Here is a 25573-nt window from a genome sequence, read left to right on the forward strand (position 1 = left end):
ACCTGCGGGAACATTTCACGACACAGTCCAACCAAATGAGAAGGGCTGCAGCAGGCAACATATACCAACATGTGCAGAAGGCTGGGGCAGTGAGAATGTGTATGCTGCTGAACAACCCTTACTGGGGTGACATAAGACTTTATAGACCCATGGTGACTTACCAGGGGCTACATGGGCTGGGGATGGTAGAGCACTATGGGGTGGACAGAGACCTCCTATAGCGGCTTGTTGACCTGTGCCTGCTACACCTGACACATCAAACAGGCCGAGGGAAACCCAACGCAGTGGATACCATGGTATATGTTGGCCTAGGTGTACTAGCCACAGGTACCTCACACAGCACAACTGGGGATATCATGGGTATCTCACAGGCATCTGCATCCAGAGTATTGCGCTAGTTCACAGACACCATGTCAACACATGCTAGTGAGCACGTACATGTCCTCAACACACGTGATTAGTAGACCAGCAATATGCATCAGTTCAACTACATGGATGACTACCCTGGGGTACTGGGTGCTATAGCCTGTACACACATACACATTGAAGCACCACCCGGTGAGCGGGCTAGGGCCTACAGTCACTGCAGGGGCATACCCTTCAACAGCTAGGCCATATGCGATGGCCAGGGCATGAGATTGAATGTGTGTGCTGTCTGCCCTGGAAGCTATGATGATTCTGATATATGGCTTCTGACACAGCTGTACCACACCAATGTAATATGGACATCCCCTACAGTCTCCTAGTGGGGGATGCTGGGTAAACACTGGTGTCATGGCTGATGACACCCATCAGCAATGCACACACACCTGAACACTCACACCATAAAGAGGCTGATGCACAGGCAAGACATATACTTGTATATGTGTTTGGGATGCTCAGTTCACGGTTCTGGTATCCAGACACATCCGGTGGAGCTCTGCAGTATTCACTAGCTACATGCATACAAGTTGTTATGGTATTTGCTATGCTACACAATCTTATCCTGCAGTAACAGTTGCAACAGGAACAGCATGGGGCAGGGCCACACAGCCCAACACCACTGCCAAGGCCTGTACAGGCACAGTGTGACTTGGTGAAGGAACTACCTGAGCAGGGCACAGTCGGTGAAAGCCCGTGCACAGTATGACCCACCCTTGGCAAAGAGGCAACACAAGGCATATGCACTGACACAGTAGGTACCCACGGATTTCCCCTCTCTGACCTGCACACAGTACAATGGATGCCAAACATGACACTACCTGTGCCAAACATGACACTACCTGTGCTCAGCCATGTATAGGAGGTGCACTGTGTGCATCCGACATAGGCAGCCCTCCAGCACCGTCCTCAAGTCCAGAACACACCCAGGGTATGTCTATTGACCTAACAATTGACAGTTGTATTAGAATGTTTATTTACCCATTGCTATGGTATATATGTGACCATACAAGTGACTGTGGTGGCTGAATGTTAAGGCAGCAGACAGTACACATCCATAGTGGCACCATGACCTCTGTAGCACATATGGGGGTCACAATGGTAGCCAGTAGTACACAGGGTGTCCTAACCCACTGCAGATTATGGGCTGACCATCATGTGTGTCCGTACAGCCCACACACGTTCCATGCAGCTGGACAGATGTGGACCAATACAGACAAATGATATACAATGGCGTATGGATATGCCCAATGAATGACCCCAATCCCCTAAGACACACACAGACTACAGCAGGCCAGGCAGTTTGATGTAGGTTGTGTAAGCTAGGACGTCCAACACCACTGTGCTGGTATTTAAAGCTGGGAACTGACGTACACTGGTATCCCTCCAACCAGCAATTTAGGTAGGTCCACACACTGACATGGAGTACCTGGCATACCAGTACAGTAGTGGCAGATGTGTACAACTGTCAGCTGTGCCCCCCATCAAATCTACACATGTGAGAGTCATGTGCACTACCCACGGTGCTGTGTAGGACTGTGGTTGTCGTTGGATGTCCTACCATGCTATGCAGACATGTAGCAACTGTCAATGCCACATGACCATTAGCTACCCTGCAGACACAGCATGACACCTGTCTGTGTAGAACGGAGGGGTCAGCAACACAGTACTAACTATCTGGACATGTGACATATGCGATACAGTTGACCATACTTGGCATGCTCACACACATGACGGTATGATGGTAATGTCGGTCGACAACATGTGTAACAGTCATACTGGGCATGCTCACACACTGAAACACAGGACGGCCAGGCATGCATACACCAGTGGTCTGGACATATCTGCCAGTACATTGCTATACTGTTGGATGACTGCGCTGTATGGTGTGTGTGTGGTCTATTGTCTGTACATATGCCATGGTCTATTGTTAATTCACATGAGCTATGTGCGCAGGGTACTGCTACCAACATGTGAATAGGGCGGTTCTTTGTTTGTGGACAGACCGACGCCTTTAGATACAGACTGGGTAAGGCACATTCCAGCAGGTGAGAGCAGTTGTGCGTGGGTTTGCACAGTGTTAAGCACTGCTGACCTCTGGTCACAGCACCTTATACCCGTTTAGACTCCACATTTCTTTGACAGTACACTACTGGCATACTCGCTCACCAATATTTCTGCTTACATTTGTCACTCACGCTAGGTGTGAGCGATCCCTTGTGATGCGTATTACATCGGACTACATGACTACAGTATTGGGTATGTGTAACCATTTTGCGATGGCAGGCGTTTGACTGTACGGACTCGGCGGCCTGTCCTGTGACGTAATCATATTATATGCATGTTCCTCATATGATCTGCTCCCATCTGCCTGATACATAGGAACCGATACTCTGCAATGCTGACATATGACTATGATTTTGTTAACGCAGCTGTCTGCCGAGTCATGCTACCGCATACCTACTGTACATTTTCCACCTTTCAGATTGCACGACGGGTGACTGTAGGAGTGACACCTTACCCACTTTGCATGGGGCAGTCCCTCATTAGGCATATCTCATGTGACAATACCAGACCTCTCCACCAATCGGGGACACATTTCTACAGAATCAGGAACAGGTCAAGAAAAAATCAGGGACACTTTTACAAAAGTAGTGCTATTAACTTGAAACATTGACAGAATCAGAGCATATGACTTAATACACATTTTCTGAAGTAAAAGAAGTTTATAACTCCTACTTATTGTCATTAGTCATTAAGTGTAATTCACCACCTTTCCTTCAAAAGTCACTAATTTTAGGAGGGATTAAGAGGGACAGAGTTAAACTTTCAGTCAAACTCAGGGACGTACCTGAAATTCAGGGACAGTTGAGAGGTATGGACAATACTCTAGCCATTGCAACTGTCCTGATTAGGGGACATTCTCATGTTGTACGTGTCTGTACTGGTTGCTTGTTACAGGTCTTGTATACCTGACACGTCAATATGTTATATGTAGCAGCATAAGCAACTTTACTGCTGCTAGACTACGCTTTGATTTGTGCCGATATGTATATTTCTGTACTATGCATGGCTATAGGTATGTTCTGCCCTGGTAAGTCTGACATTTCTACAGAGCAGGTTCCACTTTGGCCATTCAGAATGGTGGCGGCCCTATAGACCCTATATGTAGAGCTATCACATGTGTCAAGGCAACACATACCCACAGCCAGTAGTAAACTGATGACTTCCATGGTTTGCATACATTAAGGTTATTCATGTAGCATTAGAATTAATAATACTGTTTCCTATTACATGTAGCTGTTTCTGATACAACAAATTAATTTCTGACACCACTACACACACTATATAGCCTCCATTCCCGAACTCACAGGCCATGTGCCGTAACTGTCATTTTGCAGGACACAACTGCCCAGACGGGTGTGTCCCTTGCAGGCATACGGGTGTTGAACCACTTCTATTATGCTATCATCTACCTAAGGTGGTCAGCAAATTATGCACTTTCCGTCACTAGCAGAACTCACATACGAATGGGTGTGAATGAACACTGTATCAGGAACAATGCATAACACCCTGTGGGACACATTTAGATGATTGGTTCTATTAACCAGACACATTTACAGTCACAGAGCATATGTATTTATTCACGTTTGTCGAGGTACATGCTGTTTATGACTCATACATGTTGTCATCTGTCATTACCTGTATTCCGCCACCTGTTCACCTAATATCACTAGTTCTGGAAGTGTTTAGTTGGACTTTGTTACATTCTGATACATAACTATGGACGTCCATGCTAATCGGGTACATGGCACTGATTTGGTCTCTATGTATTCCCCTGATGGTTTACAGACTATCCGGTAGATGTGCTCTTCAGGTTTGGGAGGTGTAGGCATATGCTATGCCCACATAGGAATATTAATGACTTCCACTGGGCGGGCCTACTACATCTCTGCCAACCAGCACCTGCACACTTGAGCCCATTATTGCATACCCATGGTCCACCTACCTGGCACCCCTCTACAGCAGTCATGACAAATACTTACTGCGAGTGCTGCTGGGGTATGAGCACACCCCTACACATTGCCCACTCTCCCCGTCTCGGGACACATGTCGTACGTTTTGTCAACCCATGTATTATCACACTTGCACAATCTACCGTTCCATGTACACCTACATCCTGCTCGTATTAGTGTCAGCAGATTCACACATACTCTGAATTTTTTGGGTCCCACAAGGGACACCATTATCCATGTTTAAAGTGTAGACCTTGCGGATCTCTCCCACTGGTACTTTCCTACCGGTGTTTTGGACAGCGGCAGTGTATTGATCTGTATTGCCTGTCTGTATGTCTGTCCGGCCTAGCTGGGCGATGTGGGGGGTATAACGTTTATTTATTGGACCTCCCAGTCACATATGCCCGGGCTGTAAATATGTTACCCCTAATTGCTGTGAAGTAACCTATTTATGTACATGTGTATATCTACACTGACATATATATTTTGTTTTGTGTGTATGTGTATATATCAATACCTGTTGTTTGTGTATATATATCTAGCTATATATATCCGTAGTATATCCTTGTGTGTGTGTGTATATATATATATATATATATATATATATATATATATATATATATATATATATATATATATCTGTATGAATATATATGTGTATATAAATTAATATAGAGATATAAATATATATATATATATATATATATATATATATATATATATATATATATATACACGTTTTTATCTATATATACATCTGTGTGTTCGTTAACCTATAAATTTCCCGGACATCATACTATTGCCTTAGTCATTATGACACCGACACTTCACTCCGGTGAACTTGTGATCAGTATATTGCACGTTATACAGCAGACAGATGTCACACATCTTTCATGTCTGGGGTGCCGCTGCTAACTGGGATGTGATACAGTGTCATTCGACCTATTACTCGTATGCGCAGCCTATTATTCCTGCTGCTGTGTTTGTTTCTGTGCACATTCATATTATTACAGTTGATTGAATGAGTGTTTGTGTTACTGTGATTGTACGTCAACATATTGATGTCTTCATGTAGTTGTGTCATTCTGCTTTTCCTGGTTTGGGGTTGTCACAGCAGAACTCAGTTCCGCTCATGGGTGGTGTATAGGTTTTACGTGCCGGGCTGTCAGCCCTGATGCACAACGTCTGACAATGATACGCCCATTCACGCATGTCTCCACGCAAATGACTCCCTATCTGGGAATCGCACCTACGTACTAGCTGACCTCCACGGGCCGCTCCATTGCACCTGGCGCAACATACCCTAACACTCCTGTATCCATATCCATAGTTTCTCCTGCACACCCGTGTTGAGTTTCCACGCATAACAGCCATTATACACCTGATATCGCAGCCATGACACACCTTTACACATTGCCCTCTCATGAGCGTTGGGGCCCTACAAATATTTTGTACCACCTCGTGTATTCACAGGCTCACCATCCATTCATATTTGCATATATGTGCCTTTCCTGGTGTTATGGATTATGAACGATTTGCGGGCTTACAAGTGTAGGTGGTCGCAACATGTACTACATTCCATCTGTTTACAATGTTGATGTAGCACTTCAACGATGTTATGGCCACTGGTATAACCCTGCCTCTGGTGTGAAGAGCAGTGCTCTACTCACACTTGTGCAGCTTTATCTGACATACGCTGCGAGCACTTTATAATTCCTTACTTGCTCTGGATTCCCTTCACAACCTTTATGTTTGCTTTCGTCTTTCAGCGTTCCTTATATATATATATATATATATATATATATATATATATATATATATATATATATATATATATATATATATATATATATATATATATATATATATATATATATATATATATATATATATATATATATATATATATATATATATATAGATATATATGTAATGTATGTATATATATATATATATATATATATATATGTATATATGTATATATAGATATATATGTAGATATATAATTGCATATTTCTGTTATGTCTGTGGATATTTATCTATACACACATCTATCTATATATATAAAAGTTACAGCTGTACAAGACAACATACATTTGCTATGCTAATAGCTGCATACACCTGCGCAGGCGCACTTGCATCTACTTATTCTGAGTTACATATGTTTACAGGCACTTCTTTGGGATTACATGTGCCTTATTCCTTATGAAAGTACCACTTTGATTGATGGAATCCATTTAACGGACCCATGCGAACGCAGTCACCTTTACATGTATAAATGTTGGCTTTACAGCACAGAGGCATTCATTACACAATTAATATGTGCTATAGTTGTACTTGAACCGGGAATGCCTTTACGTTAGGTGGATGTTGTAACCAATACACTATTGTTGTCCTGGCTCATTTATATGTATACCCATGGTTCATAGCTACTCTGACATACACCTCACCGCTTCCCTTACACAGCAGGTATCCATTCTCCTGCTGGGAAAACCGCAGTACTACACTTAGGACATTCCCTGTTTCCTACTGCTCTGGACCGTGCTGCATGTCTACTCACTCCAAGGATATTCAGAACTCCTACGCTTATAGTCCTCGCACATACGCGTGTTTGATTGTCAGGGTGTTCATGTGCTGATCTGGGTTTAGGCTCGGCTGACTGGTGACTAGAACTGCCCTGGTGCTGTTCAAATATCAGATGTAGCACATGGATAGAGTTAGTCCAGATTTTAACATTCTACCTGTGTTTACAGACGCAGGTGTTTGGGCACCTGTGACCACATTATTAGGTCGGTGCTACATAATTTAGGGTGGGGAGAGGTTCCACTATATGTTGGGGAGGGGGTTCTACGTTTTTTCCTTCCCATTTGACTATTTCATTCATTTATAGATACAATGAATATTATTCTGGACATCAGTTATAAATTCACTACAGGTATGCAATAGTCCTGTCAACAGATGTGACAGTTGGTTGGTGTACTTATGTGTACGGACCTCTGTGATACTCGGGGACTCGTTTCTATAGTGACAGGGACAAGGCTATGACAACTCAGGGACAATCACAGACACTTCTACCATATTAGTACTATTAACTTGGAACGTGTTGACAGATTCGTAATACTACTAATTTTCTGCAGTTAAATGCGTCTCTTACTCTTCATTGTTGTAAGTAGTCATTCTCATTCAGCACCTTTCCTCCAAAGGTCACTGGCTTTGTGAGTGGTTAAGAGGCTGGCCAGTTATTGTGTGAATGCTCTGACCATTGGTAGCATTGACATTGTCATATGTACAGGTTGGGATATATTCTGGGGACTAGGGTTGCCACCTTTTCAAATGGCCAAGATGGGACATTTTCAGAACACACATCAGATTTTACAGGCTGACACATACCCACGGTCAGTACAAAGGATAGAACTTTACTTATTTGCCTACATAAAAGCCTATTCTTGTAGCGGTTTAGTTGCTTATTCTGTTTCTTGTAACATTTAGGTATTTTAGATTCAGAAATAATTATTTTATGCAACTATTACATAACATATGGGACATAATTATGTCCTACAATCTCAGGACATTTGCCATTTTTAATATTTTTTGTCAGGACACAACTGTCCAAAGAGGGAATGTCCCTCGCAAAGTGGGACAGATGGTAACCCTACTGGGGACACCAGATTGTTTGGGCCAACACATAGCCACGGTCAGTGCAGGTTTAGAACATTCATTAGTTTCCTAGCTGTGAGCCTATACCTTTAGCACTTTTGTTGTTTGCCTGTTTCTTGTATGAATTACGTTTATTCTATCCTGACGTGACCGCTTTAGGCAACTGTTACATGCAGTATGGTACACAGTTATTTCCTACAATCACAGGACATTTGGCATTGTATCATTGTTGGTCAGGTCACACCTACACACATTAATTGTCCCTCACACAGTGGATCAGGGGGTATCCTGTTTATGTCAGTGTCTTCATCACCCTTATACCATGTGCCACTATGCGAATGTGTGTAATATATTCTCTCGGTTAATCGTGTTGGGGCACGTGCGTCACAGGCAGGTGTTTGATCCTGGGTAGTAAGTTCTGCATGACCATCTAGGGCTGGACAGTCTCGTGCACCACTACTGCACATTCCAACCTGTGTCCAGATGACTACAGGACTGGACATCGTGTCTTCATACCCATTCTAATGTTTACACAGGTTACTTATCCCATGAGGGATATCCCAAAAATTTAAAAAGACCGATAATAACAAGACCGATACTGAACATTCTTCTGGCATTATAAAAATGTGCTGGGGGTTTTACATGCAAGGGATACATACTTTGCAATCCTGAAACTGCCTAGGGTGACACTACCTACTACATATGCGTAGTGGTCACTATGTGTAGATGTGGCTGCACCAAACTAGTAGGCCAAGTATGGCTGGATTTGGTGGACATTCAAGTATGGGGGAGGGTTGTGTGCTGTGGAGGGGATGCTGGGTAGTCCATTATGCATCCCAGGTGTGTTGCATTTGATATGGCCACTTCCATCAGGACCAATCTGTGGGTATGTGCCAGTGACATGTCTGTACATTTGTATCGCACATTGTAATATTCATATGTTTGTGGGATTGTGTTCTACAGTATGGCCTGTCTGGTTGTATTGCAGATGTGTATACATGTTTTTGTGTTTCTTTCTGCTTCACCCGCTGCTCCCACATACACCTCCAGTTCACCTATTCTGCATACAACACAGTGTCGCCTTTGAGGATTATACCATTACCCATCCCCCCCACACACATATTCCTGACACTCCATCCATCACTACTTTGGTTGATGGCCCATGACACGGTCAAGGTAACACATTGCATACCCTACATATGTCAGGTACCTGTATGGTTGTGTGGACTACCCTGCCATGTTTGACTTTCCACATGCTATACCTCACGCACATAGGTACACGCCCATACTTAACTTTCATGACATGGTTGGTATACCTGGGTAACACGCGTTGAACTGTGACACATCCTGACAAGTTCGGCTTGGACCGCAGATGTGCGGATTTTGGCCGACTGTTCTAATCATTGGTAGGATGCCACCTTTTCCTATGTCCAGGATGGGATATATTCCGGACACATATCCGATTGTACTGGACAACACATACCCACAGTCAACGCTATGGATTATACTGTTCCTTTCCGCCTACATGTTTCCTTATTGTTGTAGCAGTTTATATGCTCCTTATGTTTCGTTTACATGCTTATTCTATTTCCTGTCACATTTGGTATGTGAAATACGGACATACCTATTGTATGTGACTATTACATGCATTGTGGGATATAATTCAGTTATACGGTCGCTAGATATTTATATTTATATATTTATATATGCATGTGTTATGCTTGCTTTTCAACTGTTGAAATTCTGGTGTGTTGGTTTAATGGGAATACTTCTGCATGCTGTTATAACTAATTGGGAATGCTGTTGACTGTTACTAACCCATATCTTTATTAAACTCTCCAAAACATAGTTCACATGGGAAGGCCGGCTCCAGCGGACCCACCTGTCCCACCTCAGCTGGCCATGGTACTTGGCACCAGCAGATCTGGTGCCCAGCCTGGGACTCCTCCTCCATTGGCCCTGTGCCACCTTCGGGTGGAAGTGCTGCAGGGGATGGGGCTTGGCCCCCCGTGCAAGCATGGGTGGAGGGGCACCTATCACCCTTCGAACTGTCTGGCTGTGGTGTGTAGAGAGATTGAACGTTCTGTTGCAGAACCTCTATGCCAGCTTGAGGCCCGAGTGGCGCAACTCGTGGGTCAGCCTGCCCCTCCTACTCAGCCCCCAGCACAGCCACCCTCTGGGCTGTGAAGGTGCAGTGGTGACTGCCTATGGGTGGGGAACTCAGTCCCACTGTTTCCATCTGGGGGCTCATGGGCTTACAATTTCCAAACATCCCTCCCCGTCAAAGGTGTTCACCCACCACATGTGTCATATACCACCCCTGTATGCATCTTGTTTGTCTTGTCTGTTTACCTCCCGAACCTACCTCCCCAAATATACCTACTTCCCCTACCCCACATTCCACTCTCACCTGAAAAAAAAAAGGGCAATCTGCTCCCCCCAAAAAAATTACGCCCCATACATAGCTGCCCATTTTGCACACATGTCCATGGACACATGCAATGTTATTTAATTGGCATTACAACATACTTTGTTGTCCTCACCGCTCTCTCAGGGGTTGAAGGGTTCATATGCACCTCCAAATTTATTGCATATGCACAGCTGTTGCTGTTGAAGAAATGGGCAGCTATGGACCTTCCCTACAACCGTCCTGCACATCCCGAGCTATTTTCCATACTGTCTTTCCCTCTTTGTGCCCCTTTTTCACCACTTTCATATCTCTCCATTTTCCTTTTCTTTCAAAGAAATTAGCGCGGGGGTGAGCGGGAGTAAGCACTATTAAGCAGTAGTTAGCGGGTTTGTGTGAATTTGCGCTTGTTTGTTCTTGGCTAAGCAATGCGCAAACCCATGCAAACCTGCTTACAACTGCTTAAAAGTGCCTTAGTCACTCTGTATGTGAGGGCCCTTGTTCTGCTCAGGAGCAAAATAAAACACCACTGTAAGTCTCGAACCCCTGACCTTGCACACACTACACAACATGAAGTACCACTAAGCCACAGTAGATATACATCAAGTTGGTGCTTAAATAATTATATCATGCATCAGAATGAGTGAATGTAAAGGAAAATTAGGAATACCATGCCACACAACTTGTTCTGTGGATGTTGACCAACAGTTGTTGTGGGATTACATTACATGACTGTGATAAGAGAAGCAGCCATTCTAGCAGGAAATAATGTTACACCATCACTTTACAACCCCACACAGTATTACAGCAGGACAAACACTGGCATATCTGTTTAGGGCAGAGACCATACCTCCCAACTGTCCCTAATTTTCAGGGATGTCCTTGATTTTGACACAAATTTTAGCTCTGTCCCTCTGAATCCCTTCTAAAACTACTGACTTTGGCCAGAAAGGTGGTGGATTACACTTAATAAATAATGACAATAATTAAAAGTTAGACACTTCTTTTACTTCAGAAAAGGTGTATTAATTCATATGCTCTGATTCTCTCAATGTTTCAACTTAATGGCACTAATATTTTAAAGGTGTCCCTGATTGTCCCTGACTTTTTCTTGACTTTTCCCTGAGTCTGTTCAAATATGTACCTGATTGGTTGAGAGGTCTGGCAGAGGCAGAAACACAGAGGCATATTAGCCTTTCTGCTGTTACACAAATAGCTTTGGAAGGAGTTTTGGAAGCATACACTTATGTAGGAATACAACACTGAAATACAAATGGATGTAGCCATGTACTGGTAGCAACCAACTGTAAGAATGTCATTGCTCTATTGCTGAAAAGACCTGTGTGGTGCACAGACAAAAAATAACAGGCTATTCTCTGGCTATCATGTGGATAGGTCCACAGTTAGGAGTTACGCAGACAGACTACTTGCCGTAATAAACTAACATGTACACAGCAACTCTGTAAGTCCAGCAAGATAAAATCCACACAATACTATTTACGCTCTCTGTACTTCTGCAACCCTACCCAAATGTAGAATATACCTGTGTGTGCAGGGTCTACCAAAGATGTAGGTAAGCATACTCACTGTACTGAAATGTGTCCAGATTTTCTGAACAGCTTGTGCTGTCTACACTAAAAAAGCACAAAATGTTTAGAACTGAGTAAATGAATATTCACAGTATAGCATTTCACAAACAATTCTTGTGCCAAAGGAATACATCTCTATAACTACCTTTGTATGGCAGTTAATTGTAACAGCTGAAAATAAAGTACATCTTTCCATGTATCTTGGGGTAGCATTTTGACGGGTGAGTACATTTCTACACTGACAAGTGGGTACTGGAAGCTTAGGTCTGAGTACAACATGTAAATCTCTGGCTACAGCCCTGGCTTCTGATATAAGAACTATACCAACCTTCTGTCTTAAACAATGATGTCCACACCAAACAAGGATGATCTCCATCTTGGAAAGCTGAAAGGGCCACGCCTACATGAGTCAGCAATTTATAGTACTGGGTTGCTATGACAGTGATTACTGCAACTACTACACAGCAGGCTGCATGCAGTTAGCAAATGGTGGCCACTAATTGGTGCAGAGGCCATCACATGCTCATGTGCAAATTCCTACAAAAGCAGGCTGCAATCTCTGCCAACAAACTCAATCACTCTATTGCAGAGACTGACAGCGAGGGAGAGAGAGAGAGAGAGACAGAGAAAAGGAAAAATAAATATTGCCAAAATTATACAAAGGAAAGGTATGTGACACATATGTATTTACTGGCATGTAGTAGATGTTATTGAAGAATAATCTACATAATGTGAAACATTCATATGTGGCAGCAGTACTTCTTTATGCACAGATGTTCTGCTTAACTACTGCTATGGACAATACTGTGTGTACCTGTGGGCAGTGGGACATACCTGTGAAATGTGTAACTCAGCATTAAATGTCAAAGATCCGATCCATGTTATCTGTGTTCTGTACAGTAGTGTGGCCAATGGCTGTTGGGGGGGATTAGCACTGACATTATATAAACATGGGTGTGACAGAACAACACATGCATGCTAGTCATATTAAAGTGTAGCTTAGCATTGGCAACTGCTGTAGCAGTCTAATATGCTTATCTAGCATCTGTTGCCATATATACCCCCCTAATGTTAGTCTGTGTTCATATGTGACACATATTTGTGTTGCAGCAAGGCCTAACAGTTCAGTTGTGAGGTTCAGGGACTTATAACAGTGTGGACCATGTGTGTGTATGCCACACACATACTGAAAAATATATATGTGTCATATATATTCACATCTGTATATGTGCATAGAGCAGGGGACATATTGCAACTGTTTGCGAAGGGGGGAGATATATATGTTGGTGAAGGTTAGTATGCACATATTTGTATGTAGGTTTTAGTGTGTGACAAACAAGACAGCATACAGTGCTGGTATATGACATGTGGTGGCTAAACACTGTTGGTGGTTTGTTTAGTTTGTAATGTTGAAGCCAGTAAGGCCTGCTAAAGCTACCTGGGCTGTGAACACCTTCAATGCATTTATCCCAAGACTGTGCGATTTTATTACATTACTGTACACCTTACATCCTTTGTATAATTGATATTCTCACTTTGAAAGGTGAAATGTATATGTGCCTACATATATATGTATATGTAGACAAATGGATATGTATATATACCCACATATTGTTGCAATAGATTCTCTGTACTGTTGACTGACTGTGATGGTCAATATGTTTGTGAATACATCAAAGATATGTATCTGTGGGATAGCTTAGTGGGAAACTGTTTATGTTATGGTATTATGGGTCCTTGCTTTGATCCTAGCAAAAGCTGTATATTCTGTTGCTAGGCAGAACAAGTGCTATTGCATACAGTGTGATTAAGTCCCTTGGTTTTAACTAGGGTGTGTCATTGGAGGCTAAAGCACTACAGCTATAATTATTGATTGGTACTGATGTTGAATGCAAATCCTGTGTGTACTGTAGTACTAATTGAAGCTCTGGGCCTGTACAGCAAAGTATGGTGTATGTCCATATTGCTTGCATCCACTGTTTTGTGTGGGCCCTGTATTCATCACAGATTACATTTCTCAAGATTAAGGTTGTGTAAGTACTGGCACACAGTACTGTATAGTACACACTGAAAGCGTATCTGGGTTGTCATACCTTTGTGTCCTGTAATTATGTCTGATGTGTGTGTGGGTATGTCTGTAACATCTCCTTTGACATATGTGTGGTAATACATATAACTGCGTATCTAGCAACATTCATAGTGTACTACAGCAGTATGTGACCTATATTCCCAATTGTGCACATATTTTGGCCACGGGTTTGGCATTAACAAGTTGTGTGGTATAATAGTTATACATTTACTCGACCTTACACTGATTGTGATGGATAATATATTTCTTTACACATCAGCTTGATGTATATCTACTGTGGCTAGGTGGTGCATTGTGTTGCATACAGTGTGCCAGGTACTCGTGTATAGTCTTATATAGTGATTTTATTTTGTTGCTGTGCAGAACATAGTTCATTAGATAGAGAGTGAGCAAGGCACTTTTAAGCAGTTGTGGGGTGAGCACTGATAAGCGGCAGTTACAGTGTTTCACTCTCGGTTAGCTTATAGGTTGCTATATATGGCAGTTCAGTGATATCTGTACTGTATAATGTTAAATGTGCCATATGACTTGCTCAGGCATATTTTTGTATTTATGTCTTCCAGGGATCATGGCCCACCACAGGAACCTGAGTTACAGTAGTGCCAAAGATGATATCATTACTAGCAGTATGATTCAACACTACCGTCTCATGTTCTCACGAACTAGCCAGGACCAGCAGGAGCATACTGCAATGTGGCAAGATGTTGTCCGCAGAGTCAATGAGGTAAGCCTGCATAACTGAACATATGAGCAAGTACGCCACCACTGCAGTGATCTTCTATCTTCTCAGATATGTCCATCAGTGTGCTGCTGATGTGCATAGACAACAGCTTGCAACAGGAGGTAGAATTAATATCCACCCCCCCCCTCACCAGAGTGGAGGAGCTGCTCATGAGCCTGGTGGCACTTGCCCAACAACAGCAGCAGACATACACCATGATGGAGGTTGGAGCCACCCAGCAAGCACACATGGAGCATGCAGGTAACATAGCATATCTGTAGACCACTGTTATCTGTACTGGTAGATCATGCATATGTGAGATGTGGAGTGTGTCGTTCAATGATGTGGAGCCTGCTGTTGCGCAGTACTAATCATTTGAAACATAATCTGTAGCCCTGTGAATGTAAACTGTTGTTGTACTGTAAGATTGCAAACACACAGTAGCAGTGCCACAGTTGTGGCCACTGACAAACTGTCTCATCTCTACGTAGGTCTCTCTGGGGTGACATCAAGGCAGCGGACAGATGCTGGTGAGTGTGTTCTATATTTATTATTGTAAATAAAAAGTGCATGTCATAGTTAAGGTGTAGGCCATGTACACATGTAACACACCTACCCATAATGCATGCTGTGCATGTTTGGTGTAAGAGTACGCACATATCACTAATGTGATTAGCTGCCTCAAACACATGCAATACCCAGACCATCTCAAACAAATGTGGCTAGACTGTAGTGACCATTGGATAGGCACAGTTGATACTCAACATGCACATAACATGCACATCTATGTCATACACAGAGCATTTTAACATGCTGCACATAAAGGATTCCCAAACCCTATGTAAAGACACACTCCAGTATCCAAAATCTCATCCACACATTACACATAATATACCTGAGGGGTAGAGGCCTATCCTGGGGCATTTAAACACTCTGCAACACACTACACATTCATGTCAGGGAATGCTCCTTAATGGCCTCCTTACAAACTCACTTAACAACTGGTTGTGAAATGGTGACTTTAGCCAAGGTAGTACAGTTCTGGCATAGTATGATTAGTGTTGGTTTGTGAAACATTTGTAGCCTTGAGTGACCACCCGATGCTTCATGATGATGGCCTATGGTACTATACCCCATCCAGTTATTGTAACCACAGTACTACATATAGCTGTCATTGCTACACACCATAATGATGCATGTGTGCAGACATATGCACCTCAAAACAGTATGCATACCAATCACCATTTGCACAACTGACACATATATGTCTTGTGATGCTATTGAGTGGCTAGGTCATATGGCACATATTGGGTATGTGTAGTGTTTAAATATGCAGTTGTGTTTTAGCATGCCATGTCATGTATGGGACTGGCATGTCCACAATATGATCTACACTCACCATAAGTATCGCACATTGGGTATGTGACCGAATGGTATTCCATCAATTATCCATGCACCACTGATGATGTTGTGTGAATACTCATCATGCATGTGCTAAAAATGTGTCCACAATTATTTGCTAAAGACACAGAGGCTGTAATCAGCATTGGATATCTATCTGGCACACAGATACACATCCAGCAATGGTATGTATACCTGTGAGTTATGGTGAACAGTACATCGCAGGGTTATGAATACCTGCACAGCAATGTTGTGTCCATGTATGCATTGTGTTCCAGGGGGAGGGCCATCATCTAATAACAAAACACATGCATCAAAGCCATGTATACTGTTAGTAACAAGGACTAACTACACTTGCACTGCATGCTGTTGAGCAACACATGCCCTGCATGCTGACATGTGTGATATGACTGTTTTGCTTGTGATATTGTACTCCACCATCACCTGCTATTGTGTATGTTCTGTGATTGCTGGTGTTCTGTGTGTCTGCTCTCGGGAGGAGTGTAGTTTTGTGTGTGTGCATGTGTGCATGTGCATGTGTGCATGTGCATGTGTGCATGTGTGCATGTATGCATGTGTGCATGTGTGCATGTGGTCTGAAGTCATGTTCAGGTCTTAAAAATGTGTTTCCTGTTTTCCTCTCACAGGTGGCGAGGTGGGGCTGGTTCAGTACAGCAGGGAACCTGATGTCACTGAGACAGACAGTGATGATGAGGATAGATGTGTTGAGGCACAGGCAGGTTTGCCAGGGTCTGTTGTTGGGCCACCAATTGACAGTACACAAGTCTCCACCCCATCCATGCACACAGTCATACTGCCTGTACATCCATCATCACCATTGCCCTTTGCTGAGGGACAGTGTATGGTTGGCACTGGCCAGGACAGTGTGGTATCTATGGCACATGTATCAGGACACAGCAACCATAGCCAGATGTCTGGAATGGTACCGCATAGGCAGATGCCCAAGGGTTCTCGTCAGAGCACTGCTGGTCATCATGCCCCTGGCAGACGTGCCAAACCTCTTTCTACCACATGCATGTTCCAGGCTGTCATGGAGGCACAGACACGAATGGAGCGGTACACCAGACAGGGGCTAAGGACACAAAGGGCTCATTACACCTCTGTAAATGACAGTATCCGTGACCTAGCAGGTGCCATACATAACTACACTGAGGTCACAGATAAACGTTGGGGTGAGACATTGGATGTCCTCCACAATGTCATGTCCATGCGTCAGGACAGTGTGGGGCGGTTGAGACGTCGACGTGGACATACACCCACAGCATCACCAGCTGGAGGTTGCCGTGGATGTCCAGCAATTCACAGCCACTCCCGTAGTGCCAGTACTAGCCCCGGCAATGTTGGGGGGTCTGTCCATAGACCGTCCTAGCAGACCATGTGCAGGTGGCTCTGGCCAGTCCCAGCAGGGACATGGATCCAGTGGACATATGTCAACCTCTTCGGATAGTACCCAATCTGGATTAGTACCTGATACTGTCTGTAGCACCCCCTGCCAGGCACAGGTTCCATATCCGTGGCCAGAGACGGTGATCTGTAAAGCCTGCCAGGTACAGTCTATAGCTGTCTCACAAATCCCTGTATATGGCAGCCACATGGTGAAACTGTGTGCATGCAGACACACACACATAAACCAGAAACCTAGGGCAAACACATACCCGCACACATGACATCAACATTGGCCCATAACAGTACTCATGGCCCTCACACATACCTCACGCACACACTCACACACACATGTCGATTGTATGGCTCAGTGTAGGCCTCTGGCAAACCAACAACACACCCTGTGCATATGATGAAACCTGTGCCACCTCCTGTCATCTGTAACATTGATGCAGGAACAGGCTAACATGGTGCTGATGAACAGGGTGACTTTAATAAAGTATAGCAATGGTTGGATGTGTAGCATGTTGTCAGCAGTAAAGTGTAATGATATCCTTGAAGGTGTAGCTGAGCAGGCATGATGCATTAAAGCTGTAATTAGCAATGTTGTATTGTTTTCACCAGTGTTTAATCCAATTGTGTTTTGTTTGCCCATGTGCCACTTGGCTGATGTGTGTAGTTGTGTCAGCATGCGTTATACAGTGGACAGTAAGTGTGAGGTGTGTGCAACACACATTTGCAGGTGTCCATTTGTGAACATGGTGGAGGTACACGGTCTGCATGTACATGCATATTGGAGACATGGGCAGGGTGACATGCCCTGTATTGGCCAGTGTTAACACTCCATAGTCTCTACTGGTGGCCAGTATGCATTGTACTAAACACGTTTTGGAACTTGAGTACGCATGTGTGTGTATGACACGGGTTGACACTGTGCTGTGGGTGATGTGGTTGTTGCTATCTGTCATTGGTTTGCATTACTAAGGTTAACACTGTCCCAGCTGCATAATCCTTTAGTAATGCACACTGTTCATCTACAGGGTTGCATGGACCATGCTATCACAAACACAAGAAATTCTCACTTATACAGTAAAAGTGCATTAGTCTCATGGACCCCTGCCATAAACTAAATATATAATAGAAGGTGTGAAGTTGTACCAAAAAACAGTTACATACCAAGAAGGGATAACCTCTCTGGTCAGTATCATTGGGAAAATACAAGCCCTCATTAAACATACAAGGCAAGCTTCAAAATACAAAATGGCAAGGATTACAAAGACAACACTAAAGCTTTCTTTAATGTTGTTTATAATCTACAGGGGAAATCTTAGATCGGGTCACAGTTAATGTAAATGGTCACAAAGTACACTTATCTAACTGACATTACCAATTTCTTGTCAGACAGTTTGAATGCAGATTTCACCACAGTGTCGTTACACAAGGGCCACATTTCCAGACCTGAAGAATGTAAAACCTGATGATTCACAGACACTCTAGTTAAAACATCTCTTTACCAAAGTCCAAACCACAGTGGCAATGGTACTGGACAGTGTCCCTGGCTGTGTCATAAACAAGCTGACATATGAAGTCACCACTCACCTAAACTCTCTGTCCAGATGTAGCCTCTATACAGGTTATGTACTTGACGCATGGTAATGGTGTTCACAGTCCACAAGGGTTGAGCTACAATGTCTTTTTCTTCTTCTGCTTTCAGATGCTCCCATTAGGGGTCGCCACAGTAGATTATCTGTTTCCATTTCTTCCTGCCCTCTGTATCTTGCGCTGTCACACCATCCACCTGCATGTCCTCTCTCAGCACAGCCATAAACCTCATCTTAGGCATTCCTCTTTTCCTGTTACCTGGCGGCTTCATCCTTAGCATCTATTTCACAATATACTCTGCATCCCTCCTCAGCACATGTACAAATCAACATAATCCTGCCTATCTGGCTTGGTCTACTAACCTTCAAACCTGGGCTGACCCTCTAATATACTTATTCCTAATCCTGTCCACACTTGTCACACCCAGTGCAAATGTTAACATAAATTGATTAAGGGTAGAACTACAACAGATCCTGGAAACTCTCACCCTATAAGCCAGACAAATGTTATCTGGAAGGCTATGGAGCACAGCATTATGGAACTCATTAACAGAGACATTATGAACCTGCAAACACTGCACCATACCAACTTAGGTTCTCTAAAATACAGATCATGGCTCCTACACCTAGTAGACTTCAAGCCAGTTAACAAGGCTATAGGTGAGGGAGGGGAGGTCCACACAGCCAAGCTATAGCTCACCAGCAATTCATACCCATCCCACATTCTGGGATTATACATAACCTTAACAGACTGACCATAAACGATTGTTAGATGATGGACTGACAACTGATGCACAGATGCAGGACACACAGTAACATTTGCAGCCTCCATGTACAATTCTATGTCAGTAACAAGTGGTATTCACCTGCACTCAGTCCTGGGACCACTCCTGTTTGGCATATAGCTTTCTTAGGTACAAGCAAATACAGTAGGGATATGTCTGGCCATATTTGATGAAAATGCATACTGTGGGCTATACTATATTCTCCAGATGACACACACATCCTCCAAAAGGGTATCATAGAGACAGATACCTGGTGTCAAACTCATGCTGTAAAGCTATAAGCCAAAGAAAGCATAGTTATCCACTTTTAGAAAACAAAGTACCCCAGAGTACCACATAGGTAGTAGCCCCCAAAATGTGAAACAGGTACTAATGTATTCATAGAGTCATGTGTTTAGTCATCTCTGCTTTGATAATCACATTACCAAAGGGTTTTGTTAATCCCTCTGTGGAGCACATAAGCAATAAAGGGTTTGCATGCAGATCCACAGAGGTTGTTGCACACCTATAATGATTAGTCATCTTTGCCAGACTTTGCTTGCTTTGGAACAGGATTCAGATATAGTAAAAAGCACAAACCAAGAAACTAAAAACGGATCGTAGCAGTAATAAGAAGCAGGAACAATAATGGCAGTAACCAGGACAGTCTTTATTCCAGTAGTTTGAAGCGCTTTTCGTCTGCCAGCATCTGCAGACTTCTTCAGACAATAAAAATACTTACAACTGAGAAGCTTAAATAATACTAAGCTAATCAAGAGTAACCAATCAAGTAAAAGCAACCTAATATAAACAATTAAAATTAATTGACTTGGTCATACTATTAAAATCTAGTGGTAATTCAAAACAAAGCAACCTTACAAAGTAACATACCATAAACCCTAGCCTCCCTGACTGATTAAACAGAACAGAATGAACACTGCAAGTAAAAAATACAAGAAAACTGTGTTTATCCTAAAAACAAGATTCTAAAGCTGTAAAGACAACTAATCATCTCAGACAAATAATTATCTAGTCAGATTTTTAAGTTTTAAAAGGCTGCTAATAGAGCAGCTGTCATTCAACCCTGGTATTACATATGCATTTAATCTAATTTGCCAACGTAACTCTGACAATTCCAACAGTAGGTGTAAGGGGGCCCCCCTCTTTCTCTCGGTTATTTGATCTATCACCATAAATCTAAAATAATGGTCATTTTTCTGGCTGATATGTTTGGCAAGAGCGTTTTCCAGTTTACCTTTACTAATGGCGTATTGATGTTCATAAATATGCTCTTTTAGTTTACGCTCTGTCTTGCCAATATAAAATCCTTCACATTTTTGACATTGGGCAAGATATACCACCATCCTAAAGTTGCAGGTGCATCTACAGTGTAGATCAAACCTAGTGTGATTAATAATGAATCTATTAGATTCATTAATATGTCTGCACTGGTTACAGTTTTGGCATTTAAACATACCAGGCATTCGTGTTAGATTGCTTTCAGGTAGTTCTAATAGTGCTTTCAAATTTTTACCTCTCCTGAATGTAACCCCAGGATTCTCACCTACTTTGCCCATCACTGTGCTATTGGAACGAAAAATGTTCCAATTCTTGTTAATGATGTCCAAGATGAGGTAACTGTTAATACTATATGTCAAAATTAGTCTATTTTTGAAACAAGTATCTAATTCTAGACTTTCAACATGTGTAGGTTCAACAGCGTTATGCGTTACAGAATGTGGGGCAACACTAAGAATGGGTTGATAAATGCCATTCCTTCTCTTATTGGTCACCTCCTTAACCAAACATTCCAGCAATCTAGGTGGATACCCTCTATGTGTGAACATGTTCTTTAGTCTCTCACATTCAGCCATAAAATCCTCATCCAAACTTACCATCCGAGCTGCTCTAACGAGTTGCCCCTTAACTACTGACCTTTTTTGGTGGTTAGGGTGACAACTACTAAAGTGAAGAAAAGAATTAGAGTGGGTAGGCTTCCTATAAATTGTAGCCACATAACCATTCAACTCCTCATTTTTTGCTAACCAGATGTCTAAGTATGCAATGGCATCAGTCCCGAAGTTTGAGGTAAAGGATAGAAAATCCGTAGACATGTTGAAAAAGTCTAGGATAAGCTTAGCGTCATCTTCGTTGCCCTCCAATAAAATGAAAATGTCGTCCAGATAACGAGTATAATACCTGATCTTGGACATAAGAGCATTATTGCTCAAGACTTTCTCCTTTTCCCAATGTGCCATGACAATGTTAGCCAAACTGGCCCCACAGGGTGACCCCATGGCCACACCTGTTTTTTGAAAATAAAAATTATCACCTAACATAAAGTAGTTATTAAATAAAACCATATCAATAAGTTCTACTACGAGTGAAATTTCATCTGGTGGGGCATCCTTACTGGTAAGAAAAAAGGCCACCCATTCTATCGCCGTTTCTAAAGGAATGCAGGTGTACAAGTCCTTGACATCTATTGTCAAGAAGTTATAGTTGTTATTAAATGTACACTCTCCAACTTTAGCTAAGAATGACCACGAATATTTGCAGATTTGTTCTTCATCCTGCAAATATTTCTGTAAAATGGTGTCAACAAATTTGGCACATGGGTAGGTGGGGTAACCTCTTCCATCGACTAGTGGTCGCATTGGAGGGTTGGTGAGATCCTTGTGGATCTTAGGGATCCCAAAAAGACAAGGAAATCTCGGAAAAAGGGTGGTTAAATATTTGTGTTGTTCTTGATTTAGCCTACCTTCAAAGTGCATCTCATCTAAGTTGTTTTGAATATTGCGATAAGCTTTACTGACATCGGACTTAGAGCTAGCACAATAAGCCTCTTCGGCAAGTAAATCTAACATTCTGTCAAAATAGTCAACCTTATCAAAAACTACAACTCCCCCTCCTTTGTCGGGTTTACAGATACGTAAGCTATGCAGTTTCACAAATTCTAGCAATGATTTTTCCTCCTTACATATATCATTAGTTCCGACATGGGACAACCTGTCCCTTAAATCCAATTTGCACATGTTTTCGAAACAGTGAATTAATGGATGTAGGGGGGTTGAACAAACTGGGGAGCCTAATGGAGTTGATGTGTATATTGTTACTAGATACATTGTTGCTTCCATTGTTAGGATCAAAAATCATGTTGAAATTCAACTTGCGTGTGAACAATTTAATGTCTATAATAGTCCCCACTAAGTCCGTCTTACGTTGAGGGACATAAGTATGCCCTTTTGACAGAAAGTCAGCCAGTTCTCCGGGTATAGGCACAGAAGAAAAATTGTATATTCTGAAGTCTCCTATATGGTTAGTGGAAATAACAGGTCTAGAATTCTGGTCACCAAAAGTATAGGGACTTCTAACCAAGGAGTCAACCGGGGGAGAAACCGAGTTCATCAAGGGGTGGATAAGGGCAGTACCAAAGTCAGCATGCACAAGGCCTGTCTCTAAATAGGAGGAGAGGGCATTGTTGCTGACAGTACTAAATGTTACAGTCTCTGTTGGTTGCGTTTCTGTTGGTAACCCTTGTGTAATGGCTGGTAATTGTTCCTTTTCTTCGGTATAGCACCTTGGTGATTGGCATGGTGAAAAACCTGCTGCTGATCTGAGTGCAAGGAGGTGTTGTTGGTGTTAGATTGTAACCTCTGGTTTTGGAGCCTCTCACTTCTCCTCACAACTTGTTCAGGTTGTGTAACTTCAAAAGTGTCCAAGGCTCGTAAGTTGTTATCTAAAGGTGCCCTAGAATCAGGACTTGTAGAGCCATGAACATTAGTGGTGTTAGATTGCCAAACTTGTGACTGTGCAGGGGGAGGATACGCCACCCCTTGTTCATAAGCTTTAAGGTCACGCTCTAATTTTTAAATTTTATTTGACTTCAGTTTATTAAGGTACTGTTCGATGCTACTAAAGCATCTATTATAGTCATATTTGTACCTTGGGAATTCCTCATGTGCATTGATAAGCTTGTCCAACTCAGTAATTTCTAAAATTAGTTGCTCTACCCAAATTGAATAATGCTTGATCATTACATGTAGGAGTTCGAAACCATGCTGGTCGAACAACTTCACCAAATCTTTATGGAAGTCAGAGTTAGGAATTAGGCCAGTTGGGTATTGAAAGTGTCTAAGGTCCTTAGGTATCACCTTACTTTCGATACATTCCTTAAAATAGGATATTTCCAATTTAAGCTTTTTGATTTTGAGAAGCAATTTGTCAAACAGTTTCAGTTTATCAGATAATGAATTATTATTTACCTCTTGTTCATCACCCTGGTTGGTATGCCCAATGTCCGCTGTACCATCGCTGTGTCTCAGGAACACAAAATCCTCAGTTAACCAAGAACCTAGAATGGGAGCTCCGTTACAGGAGTTCCTGATAAGCTGAGCGTTGGCATTCTCATAAGGTTGTTGCAACACAGGGTCGTTCTGTGTATCACTATGAGCGGCCAGACTTTGTAAACATTCCCCGGAAGTTGAAATAGCCCTCGGTTGATGAAATTGTTCGTTTCAGAGCGAGGAAGAGGGACTGTAGAAGTTAAAGCAGGCAGACCATTGTGTGTTGGTATAAAGTCACTTGTTGAGTCTCGGACGTTCAAAACATCGCGTCCGTTAGTTAAACCAAGTGGAGCGTTAGTCTCTTGGAGTGGTGCTACGCCCTCTGGCGTTAGTTCAGCTGGGAGGATTCTAAGGTTGCTTAAGGGAGAATGAGATTTTTCATCTCCTGCTGTTGACTATCAAGTTTCTCTAACCTCGCACAAAGCGAGTCCATACGTACAAATAAAGAATGAAACAAACCATCCTGGGCTGCCGAGAGTGGTGTAGCTGGTGCCGGATAGGCACTATTGCAGCTCCTGAGTAATGCTGGCACAGCATTAGGGGAGAAGTCATCACTGCTACGAGATCCGGTAGCCATAAACTCCAAAAATAGTAAAAAGCACAAACCAAGAAACTAAAAACGGATCGTAGCAGTAATAAGAAGCAGGAACAATAATGGCAGTAACCAGGATAGTCTTTATTCCAGTAGTTTAAAGCGCTTTTCGTCTGCCAGCATCTGCAGACTTCTTCAGACAATAAAAATACTTACAACTGAGAAGCTTAAAGAATACTAAGCTAATCAAGAGTAACCAATCAAGTAAAAGCAACCTAATATAAACAATTAAAATTAATTGACTAGGTCATACTATTAAAATCTAGTGGTAATTCAAAACAAAGCAACCTTACTAAGTAACATACCATAAACCCTAGCCTCCCTGACTGATTAAACAGAACAGAATGAACACTGCAAGTAAAAAATACAAGAAAACTGTGTTTATCCTAAAACCAAGATTCTAAAGCTGTAAAGACAACTAATCATCTCAGACAAATAATAATAATACCAGGGTTGAATGTAATACCAGGGTTGAATGACAGCTGCTCTATTAGCAGCCTTTTAAAACTTAAAAATCTGACTAGATAATTATTTGTCTGAGATGATTAGTTGTCTTTACAGCTTTA

This window comes from Protopterus annectens, chromosome 8.part0 (genome assembly GCF_019279795.1).
Source record: "Protopterus annectens isolate FY-2018-M chromosome 8.part0, PAN1.0, whole genome shotgun sequence".
Lineage (NCBI taxonomy): Eukaryota > Metazoa > Chordata > Ceratodontiformes > Protopteridae > Protopterus > Protopterus annectens.